Here is an 11,904-nt window from a genome sequence, read left to right on the forward strand (position 1 = left end):
TTATTTGTTTCTCGTTAAAATACTGAGTATGATATTGAAAAAGGGAGAAGTTTGGTTTTTATTGCATATATCGACGTTTCAGCCGGATTAGAGCGGTTTTACGTGTACATCTTCCATCGGTAATATAAACGGAAAATCAGGAACATTTTAATTAATTCTAATTTAAACACATTGGTTTTTATCATTTGTATTGGAAACAACATTGTCATATGTCTTTTCTTGGATCTAAATAATACGAAACCTCGCTCTATGATTTGAAGTTAAAATCCTCAAATATGGTAAAATAGGGACTTTTTTAACGTTTTTCATGTATTTTGATATTACGTAAATATATTCATTTTTACCAATATTTCGATACTATTTCATGTAGTATCACGATATGTGATTTGGCCTTCAAATCTCAGAATTTCGCATAATATTGCATTTTAAGCAAGTTTTTTTGCATTTTGTTTCGTACGAAAAATCATCGAATTTAGCAATATTTTGACGTTTATCATCCAATTTTCCTTTATGTGATTTAAACAAAATATCATCGAATTAGGCAATATTTTGCCGTTTTTCCACGTTTTTGTGAATTATCAGTTTATTGGTATTAATTCATTATATATACGATAAAAATGATGCAAACACATAATTGATTAGATAATAACCTTAAATACTTCATTTCAATCAACTATTTGTTTCTCGTTAAAATACTGAGTAAGATATTGAAAAGAGGAGAAGTTCTGTTTTTATTGCATATATCGACATTTTAGCCGGAGTAGAGCGTTTTTCGTGTACATCTTCCATCGGTAATATAAACGGAAAATCAGGAACATTCTAGTTAACTCTAATGAAAACACATTGGTTTTTATCATTTGTATTGGAAACAACATTGTCATATGTCTTTTCTTGGATCTAAATAATACGAAACCTCGCTCTATGATTTGAAGTTAAAATCCTCAAATATGGTTAAATAGTGACTTTTTTCACCTTTTTCATGAAGTTTGATATTACGTAAATATATTCATTTTTACCAATATTTCGATACTATTTCATGTCGTATCACGATATGTGATTTGGCCTTCAAATATCAGAATTTCGCATAATATTGCATTTCAAGCAAATTTTCTTGCATTTTATTTTGTACGAAAAATCATCAAATTTAGCAATATTTTGATGTTTATCATCCCCTTTTCCTTTATGTTATTTAAACATAATATCATCGAATTAGGCAATATTTTGACGTTTTTCCACGTTTTTGTGAATTTTCAGTTTATTGTTATTAATTCATTAAATATACGATAAAAATTATGCAAACACATAATTGATTAGAAATTACCCTTAAATACTTCATTTTCAATCAGCCATTTGTTTCTCGTTAAAATACTGAGTAGGATATTGAAAAGGGGAGAAGTTCTGTTTTTATTGCATATATCGACGTTTCAGCTGGAATAGAGCGGTTTTCGTGTACATCTTCCATCGGTTATATTAACGGAAAATCAGGAACATTTTAGTTAATTCTAATGAAAACACATTGATTTTTATCGTTTGCATTGGAAACAACACTGTCATATGTCTTTTCTTGGATCTAAATAATACGAAACCTCGCTCTATGATTTGAAGTTAAAATCCTCAAATATGGTTAAATAGTGATTTTTTCACGTTTTTCATGTAGATTGATATTACGTAAATATATTCATTTTTGCCAATATTTCGATACTATTTCATGTAGTATCACGATATCAGATTTGGCCTTCAAATCTCAGAATTTCGCATAATATTGCATTTTAAGCAAGTTTTCTTGCATTTTGTTTCGTACGAAAAATCATCGATTTTAGCAATATTTTGACGTTTATCATCCCCTTTTCCTTTATGTGATTTAAACAAAATATCATCGAATTAGGGCGTTTTTCCACGTTTTTGTGAATTATCAGTTTATTGGTATTAATTCATTATATATACGATAAAAATGATGCAAACACATAATTGATTAGATAATAACCTTAAATACTTCATTTCAATCAACTGTTTGTTTCTCGTTAAAATACTGAGTAAGATATTGAAAAGGGGAGAAGTTCTGTTTTTATTGCATATATCGACGTTTTAGCCGGAGTAGAGCGTTTTTCGTGTACATCTTCCATCGGTAATATAAACGGAAAATCAGGAACATTTTAGTTAATTCTAATGAAAACACATTGATTTTTATCATTTGTAATGGGAAAAACATTGTCATATGTCTTTTTTTGGATCTAAATAATACGAAACCTCGCTCTATGATTTGAAGTTAAAATCCTCAAATATGGTTAAATAGTGATTTTTTTCACCTTTTTCATGAAGTTTGATATTACGTAAATATATTCATTTTTACCAATATTTCGATACTATTTCATGTCGTATCACGATATGTGATTTGGCCTTCAAATATCAGAATTTCGCATAATATTGCATTTCAAGCAAATTTTCTTGCATTTTATTTCGTACGAAAAATCATCAAATTTAGCAATATTTTGATGTTTATCATCCCCTTTTCCTTTATGTGATTTAAACATAATATCATCGAATTAGGCAATATTTTGACGTTTTTCCACGTTTTTGTGAATTTTCAGTTTATTGTTATTAATTCATTAAATATACGATAAAAATGATGCAAACACATAATTGATTAGAAATTAACCTTAAATACTTCATTTTCAATCAACCATTTGTTTCTCGTTAAAATACTGAGTAGGATATTGAAAAAGGGAGAAGTTTGGTTTTTATTGCATATATCGACGTTTCAGCCGGATTAGAGCGGTTTTACGTGTACATCTTCCATCGGTAATATAAACGGAAAATCAGGAACATTTTAATTAATTCTAATTTAAACACATTGGTTTTTATCATTTGTATTGGAAACAACATTGTCATATGTCTTTTCTTGGATCTAAATAATACGAAACCTCGCTCTATGATTTGAAGTTAAAATCCTCAAATATGGTAAAATAGGGACTTTTTTAACGTTTTTCATGTATTTTGATATTACGTAAATATATTCATTTTAACCAATATTTCGATACTATTTTATGTCGTATCACGATATGTGATTTGGCCTTCAAATATCAGAATTTCGCATAATATTGCATTTCAAGCAAATTTTCTTGCATTTTATTTCTTACGATAAAATCATCAAATTTAGCAATATTTTGATGTTTATCATCCCCTTTTCCTTTATGTGATTTAAACATAATATCATCGAATTAGGCAATATTTTGACGTTTTTCCACGTTTTTGTGAATTTTCAGTTTATTGTTATTAAGTCATTAAATATACGATAAAAATGATGCAAACACATAATTGATTAGAAATTAACCTTAAATACTTCATTTTCAATCAACCATTTGTTTCTCGTTAAAATACTGAGTATGATATTGAAAAGGGGAGAAGTTTGGTTTTTATTGCATATATCGACGTTTCAGCCGGATTAGAGCGGTTTTACGTGTACATCTTCCATCGGTAATATAAACGGAAAATCAGGAACATTTTAATTAATTCTAATTTAAACACATTGGTTTTTATCATTTGTATTGGAAACAACATTGTCATATGTCTTTTCTTGGATCTGAATAATACGAAACCTCGCTCTATGATTTAAAGTTAAAATCCGCAAATATAGTAAAATAGTGACTTTTTTCACGGTTTTCATGTATTTTGATATTACGTAAATATATTCATTTTTACCAATATTTCGATACTATTTCATGTAGTATCACGATATGTGATTTGGCCTTCAAATCTCAGAATTTCGCATAATATTGCATTTTAAGCAAGTTTTTTTGCATTTTGTTTCGTACGAAAAATCATCGAATTTAGCAATATTTTGACGTTTATCATCTGCTTTTCCTTTACGTGATTTAAACAAAATATCATCGAATTAGGCAATATTTTGCCGTTTTTCCACGTTTTTGTGAATTTTCAGTTTATTGGTATTAATTCATTATATATACGATAAAAATGATGCAAATACATAATTGATTAGATAATAACCTTGAATACTTCATTTTTAATTAATTATTTGTTTCTCGTTAAAATACTGAGTATGATATTGAAAAGGGGAGAAGTTCTGTTTTTATTGCATATATCGACGTTTCAGCCGGAATAGAGCGGTTTTCGTGTACATCTTCCATCGGTAATATTAACGGAAAATAAGGAACATTTTAGTTAATTCTAATGAAAACACATTGATTTTTATCGTTTGTATTGGAAACAACATTGTCATATGTCTTTTCTTGGATCTAAATAATACGAAACCTCGCTCTATGATTTGAAGTTAAAATCCTCAAATATGGTTATATAGTGACTTTTTTCACGTTTTTCATGTAGTTTGATATCACGTAAATATATTCAATTTTACCAATATTTCGATACTATTTCATGTCGAATCACGATATGTGATTTGGCCTTCAAATATCAGAATTTCGCATAATATTGCATTTCAAGCAAATTTTCATGCATTTTATTTCGTACGAAAAATCATCAAATTTAGCAATATTTTGATGTTTATCATCCCCTTTTCCTTAATGTGATTTAAACATAATATCATCGAATTAGGCAATATTTTGACGTTTTTCAACGTTTTTGTGAATTTTCAGTTTATTGTTATTAATTCATTAAATATACGATAAAAATGATGCAAACACATAATTGATTAGAAATTAACCTTAAATACTTCATTTTCAATCAATTATTTGTTTCTCGTTAAAATACTGAGTATGATATTGAAAAGGGGAGAAGTTCTGTTTTTATTGCATATATCGACGTTTCAGCTGGAATAGAGCGGTTTTCGTGTACATCTTCCATCGGTAATATTAACGGAAAATCAAGAACATTTTAGTTAATTCTAATGAAAACACATTGATTTTTATCGTTTGCATTGGAAACAACATTGTCATATGTCTTTTCTTGGATCTAAATAATACGATACCTCGCTCTATGATTTAAAGTTAAAATCCTCAAATATGGTTAAATAGTGACTTTTTTCACGTTTTTCATGTAGTTTGATATTTCGTAAATATATTCATTTTTACCAATATTTTGATACTATTTCATGTAGTATCACGATATGTGATTTGGCCTTCAAATCTCAGAATCTCGCATAATATTGCATTTTAAGCAAGTTTTTTTGCATTTTGTTTCGTACGAAAAATCATCGAATTTAGCAATATTTTGGCGTTTATCATCCCCTTTTCCTTTATGTGATTTAAACAAAATATCATCGAATTAGGCCGTTTTTCCACGTTTTTGGGAATTATCAGTTTATTGGTATTAATTCATTATATATACGATAAAAATGATGCAAACACATAATTGATTAGATAATAACCTTAAATACTTCATTTCAATCAACTATTTGTTTCTCGTTAAAATACTGAGTAAGATATTGAAAAGAGGAGAAGTTCTGTTTTTATTGCATATATCGACATTTTAGCCGGAGTAGAGCGTTTTTCGTGTACATCTTCCATCGGTAATATAAACGGAAAATCAGGAACATTCTAGTTAACTCTAATGAAAACACATTGGTTTTTATCATTTGTATTGGAAACAACATTGTCATATGTCTTTTCTTGGATCTAAATAATACGAAACCTCGCTCTATGATTTGAAGTTAAAATCCTCAAATATGGTTAAATAGTGACTTTTTTCACCTTTTTCATGAAGTTTGATATTACGTAAATATATTCATTTTTACCAATATTTCGATACTATTTCATGTCGTATCACGATATGTGATTTGGCCTTCAAATATCAGAATTTCGCATAATATTGCATTTCAAGCAAATTTTCTTGCATTTTATTTTGTACGAAAAATCATCAAATTTAGCAATATTTTGATGTTTATCATCCCCTTTTCCTTTATGTTATTTAAACATAATATCATCGAATTAGGCAATATTTTGACGTTTTTCCACGTTTTTGTGAATTTTCAGTTTATTGTTATTAATTCATTAAATATACGATAAAAATTATGCAAACACATAATTGATTAGAAATTACCCTTAAATACTTCATTTTCAATCAACCATTTGTTTCTCGTTAAAATACTGAGTAGGATATTGAAAAGGGGAGAAGTTCTGTTTTTATTGCATATATCGACGTTTCAGCTGGAATAGAGCGGTTTTCGTGTACATCTTCCATCGGTTATATTAACGGAAAATCAGGAACATTTTAGTTAATTCTAATGAAAACACATTGATTTTTATCGTTTGCATTGGAAACAACACTGTCATATGTCTTTTCTTGGATCTAAAAAATACGAAACCTCGCTCTATGAATTGAAGTTAAAATCCTCAAATATGGTTAAATAGTGATTTTTTCACGTTTTTCATGTAGATTGATATTACGTAAATATATTCATTTTTGCCAATATTTCGATACTATTTCATGTAGTATCACGATATCAGATTTGGCCTTCAAATCTCAGAATTTCGCATAATATTGCATTTTAAGCAAGTTTTCTTGCATTTTGTTTCGTACGAAAAATCATCGATTTTAGCAATATTTTGACGTTTATCATCCCCTTTTCCTTTATGTGATTTAAACAAAATATCATCGAATTAGGCCGTTTTTCCACGTTTTTGTGAATTTTCAGTTTATTGGTATTAATTCATTATATATACGATAAAAATGATACAAACACATAATTGATTAGATAATAACCTTCAATACTTCATTTTCAATCAATTATTTGTTTCTCGTTAAAATACTGAGTATGATATTGAAAAGGGGAGAAGTTCTGTTTTTATTGCATATATCGACGTTTCAGCTGGAATAGAGCGGTTTTCGTGTACATCTTCCATCGGTAATATTAACGGAAAATCAGGAACATTTTAGTTAATTCTAATGAAAACACATTGATTTTTATCGTTTGCATTGGAAACAACATAGTCATATGTCTTTTCTTGGATCTAAATAATACGATACCTCGCTCTATGATTTGAAGTTAAAATCTTCATATATGGTTAAATAGTGACTTTTTTCACGTTTTTCATGTAGTTTGATATTACGTAAATATATTTATTTTTACCAATTTTTCGATACTATTTCATGTCGTATCACGATATGTGATTTGACCTTCAAATATCAGAATTTCGCATAATATTGCATTTCAAGCAAATTTTCTTGCATTTTATTTCGTACGAAAAATCATCAAATTTAGCAATATTTTGATGTTTATCATCCCCTTTTCCTTTATGTGATTTAAACATAATATCATCGAATTAGGCAATATTTTGACGTTTTTCCACGTTTTTGTGAATTTTCAGTTTATTGTTATTAATTCATTAAATATACGATAAAAATGATGCAAACACATAATTGATTAGAAATTAACCTTAAATACTTCATTTTCAATCAACCATTTGTTTCTCGTTAAAATACTGAGTAGGATATTGAAAAAGGGAGAAGTTTGGTTTTTATTGCATATATCGACGTTTCAGCCGGATTAGAGCGGTTTTACGTGTACATCTTCCATCGGTAATATAAACGGAAAATCAGGAACATTTTAATTAATTCTAATTTAAACACATTGGTTTTTATCATTTGTATTGGAAGCAACATTGTCATATGTCTTTTCTTGGATCTAAATAATACGAAACCTCGCTCTATGATTTGAAGTTAAAATCCTCAAATATGGTAAAATAGGGACTTTTTTAACGTTTTTCATGTATTTTGATATTACGTAAATATATTCATTTTTACCAATATTTCGATACTATTTCATGTAGTATCACGATATGTGATTTGGCCTTCAAATCTCAGAATTTCGCATAATATTGCATTTTAAGCAAGTTTTTTTGCATTTTGTTTCGTACGAAAAATCATCGAATTTAGCAATATTTTGACGTTATCATCCAATTTTCCTTTATGTGATTTAAACAAAATATCATCGAATTAGGCAATATTTTGCCGTTTTTCCACGTTTTTGTGAATTTTCAGTTTATTGGTATTAATTCATTATATATACGATAAAAATGATGCAAACACATAATTGATTAGATAATAACCTTAAATACTTCATTTCAATCAACTATTTATTTCTCGTTAAAATACTGAGTAAGATATTGAAAAGGGGAGAAGTTCTGTTTTTATTGCATATATCGACGTTTTAGCCGGAGTAGAGCGTTTTTCGTGTACATCTTCCATCGGTAATATAAACGGAAAATCAGGAACATTTTAGATAATTCTAATGAAAACACATTGATTTTTATCATTTGTATTGGAAAAAACATTGTCATATGTCTTTTCTTGGATCTAAATAATACGAAACCTCGCTCTATGATTTGAAGTTAAAATCCTCAAATATGGTTAAATAGTGATTTTTTTCACCTTTTTCATGAAGTTTGATATTACGTAAATATATTCATTTTTACCAATATTTCGATACTATTTCATGTCGTATCACGATATGTGATTTGGCCTTCAAATATCAGAATTTCGCATAATATTGCATTTCAAGCAAATTTTCTTGCATTTTATTTCGTACGAAAAATCATCAAATTTAGCAATATTTTGATGTTTATCATCCCCTTTTCCTTTATGTGATTTAAACATAATATCATTGAATTAGGCAATATTTTGACGTTTTTCCACGTTTTTGTGAATTTTCAGTTTATTGTTATTAATTCATTAAATATACGATAAAAATGATGCAAACACATAATTGATTAGAAATTAACCTTAAATACTTCATTTTCAATCAACCATTTGTTTCTCGTTAAAATACTGAGTAGGATATTGAAAAAGGGAGAAGTTTGGTTTTTATTGCATATATCGACGTTTCAGCCGGATTAGAGCGGTTTTACGTGTACATCTTCCATCGGTAATATAAACGGAAAATCAGGAACATTTTAATTAATTCTAATTTAAACACATTGGTTTTTATCATTTGTATTGGAAACAACATTGTCATATGTCTTTTCTTGGATCTAAATAATACGAAACCTCGCTCTATGATTTGAAGTTAAAATCCTCAAATATGGTAAAATAGGGACTTTTTTAACGTTTTTCATGTATTTTGATATTACGTAAATATATTCATTTTTACCAATATTTCGATACTATTTCATGTAGTATCACGATATGTGATTTGGCCTTCAAATCTCAGAATTTCGCATAATATTGCATTTTAAGCAAGTTTTTTTGCATTTTGTTTCGTACGAAAAATCATCGAATTTAGCAATATTTTGACGTTTATCATCCAATTTTCCTTTATGTGATTTAAACAAAATATCATCGAATTAGGCAATATTTTGCCGTTTTTCCACGTTTTTGTGAATTTTCAGTTTATTGGTATTAATTCATTATATATACGATAAAAATGATGCAAACACATAATTGATTAGATAATAACCTTAAATACTTCATTTCAATCAACTATTTATTTCTCGTTAAAATACTGAGTAAGATATTGAAAAGGGGAGAAGTTCTGTTTTTATTGCATATATCGACGTTTTAGCCGGAGTAGAGCGTTTTTCGTGTACATCTTCCATCGGTAATATAAACGGAAAATCAGGAACATTTTAGATAATTCTAATGAAAACACATTGATTTTTATCATTTGTATTGGAAAAAACATTGTCATATGTCTTTTCTTGGATCTAAATAATACGAAACCTCGCTCTATGATTTGAAGTTAAAATCCTCAAATATGGTTAAATAGTGATTTTTTTCACCTTTTTCATGAAGTTTGATATTACGTAAATATATTCATTTTTACCAATATTTCGATACTATTTCATGTCGTATCACGATATGTGATTTGGCCTTCAAATATCAGAATTTCGCATAATATTGCATTTCAAGCAAATTTTCTTGCATTTTATTTCGTACGAAAAATCATCAAATTTAGCAATATTTTGATGTTTATCATCCCCTTTTCCTTTATGTGATTTAAACATAATATCATTGAATTAGGCAATATTTTGACGTTTTTCCACGTTTTTGTGAATTTTCAGTTTATTGTTATTAATTCATTAAATATACGATAAAAATGATGCAAACACATAATTGATTAGAAATTAACCTTAAATACTTCATTTTCAATCAACCATTTGTTTCTCGTTAAAATACTGAGTAGGATATTGAAAAAGGGAGAAGTTTGGTTTTTATTGCATATATCGACGTTTCAGCCGGATTAGAGCGGTTTTACGTGTACATCTTCCATCGGTAATATAAACGGAAAATCAGGAACATTTTAATTAATTCTAATTTAAACACATTGGTTTTTATCATTTGTATTGGAAACAACATTGTCATATGTCTTTTCTTGGATCTAAATAATACGAAACCTCGCTCTATGATTTGAAGTTAAAATCCTCAAATATGGTAAAATAGGGACTTTTTTAACGTTTTTCATGTATTTTGATATTACGTAAATATATTCATTTTTACCAATATTTCGATACTATTTTATGTCGTATCACGATATGTGATTTGGCCTTCAAATATCAGAATTTCGCATAATATTGCATTTCAAGCAAATTTTCTTGCATTTTATTTCTTACGATAAAATCATCAAATTTAGCAATATTTTGATGTTTATCATCCCCTTTTCCTTTATGTGATTTAAACATAATATCATCGAATTAGGCAATATTTTGACGTTTTTCCACGTTTTTGTGAATTTTCAGTTTATTGTTATTAAGTCATTAAATATACGATAAAAATGATGCAAACACATAATTGATTAGAAATTAACCTTAAATACTTCATTTTCAATCAACCATTTGTTTCTCGTTAAAATACTAGGTAGGATATTGAAAAGGGGAGAAGTTTGGTTTTTATTGCATATATCGACGTTTCAGCCGGATTAGAGCGGTTTTACGTGTACATCTTCCATCGGTAATATAAACGGAAAATCAGGAACATTTTAATTAATTCTAATTTAAACACATTGGTTTTTATCATTTGTATTGGAAACAACATTGTCATATGTCTTTTCTTGGATCTAAATAATATGAAACCTCGCTCTATGATTTGAAGTTAAAATCCTCAAATATGGTAAAATAGGGACTTTTTTAACGTTTTTCATGTATTTTGATATTACGTAAATATATTCATTTTTACCAATATTTCGATACTATTTTATGTCGTATCACGATATGTGATTTGGCCTTCAAATATCAGAATTTCGCATAATATTGCATTTCAAGCAAATTTTCTTGCATTTTATTTCTTACGATAAAATCATCAAATTTAGCAATATTTTGATGTTTATCATCCCCTTTTCCTTTATGTGATTTAAACATAATATCATCGAATTAGGCAATATTTTGACGTTTTTCCACGTTTTTGTGAATTTTCAGTTTATTGTTATTAAGTCATTAAATATACGATAAAAATGATGCAAACACATAATTGATTAGAAATTAACCTTAAATACTTCATTTTCAATCAACCATTTGTTTCTCGTTAAAATACTGAGTAGGATATTGAAAAGGGGAGAAGTTTGGTTTTTATTGCATATATCGACGTTTCAGCCGGATTAGAGCGGTTTTACGTGTACATCTTCCATCGGTAATATAAACGGAAAATCAGGAACATTTTAATTAATTCTAATTTAAACACATTGGTTTTTATCATTTGTATTGGAAACAACATTGTCATATGTCTTTTCTTGGATCTGAATAATACGAAACCTCGCTCTATGATTTAAAGTTAAAATCCGCAAATATAGTAAAATAGTGACTTTTTTCACGGTTTTCATGTATTTTGATATTACGTAAATATATTCATTTTTACCAATATTTCGATACTATTTCATGTAGTATCACGATATGTGATTTGGCCTTCAAATCTCAGAATTTCGCATAATATTGCATTTTAAGCAAGTTTTTTTGCATTTTGTTTCGTACGAAAAATCATCGAATTTAGCAATATTTTGACGTT

Source organism: Procambarus clarkii, unplaced genomic scaffold (genome assembly GCF_040958095.1).
Source record: "Procambarus clarkii isolate CNS0578487 unplaced genomic scaffold, FALCON_Pclarkii_2.0 HiC_scaffold_98, whole genome shotgun sequence".
Lineage (NCBI taxonomy): Eukaryota > Metazoa > Arthropoda > Malacostraca > Decapoda > Cambaridae > Procambarus > Procambarus clarkii.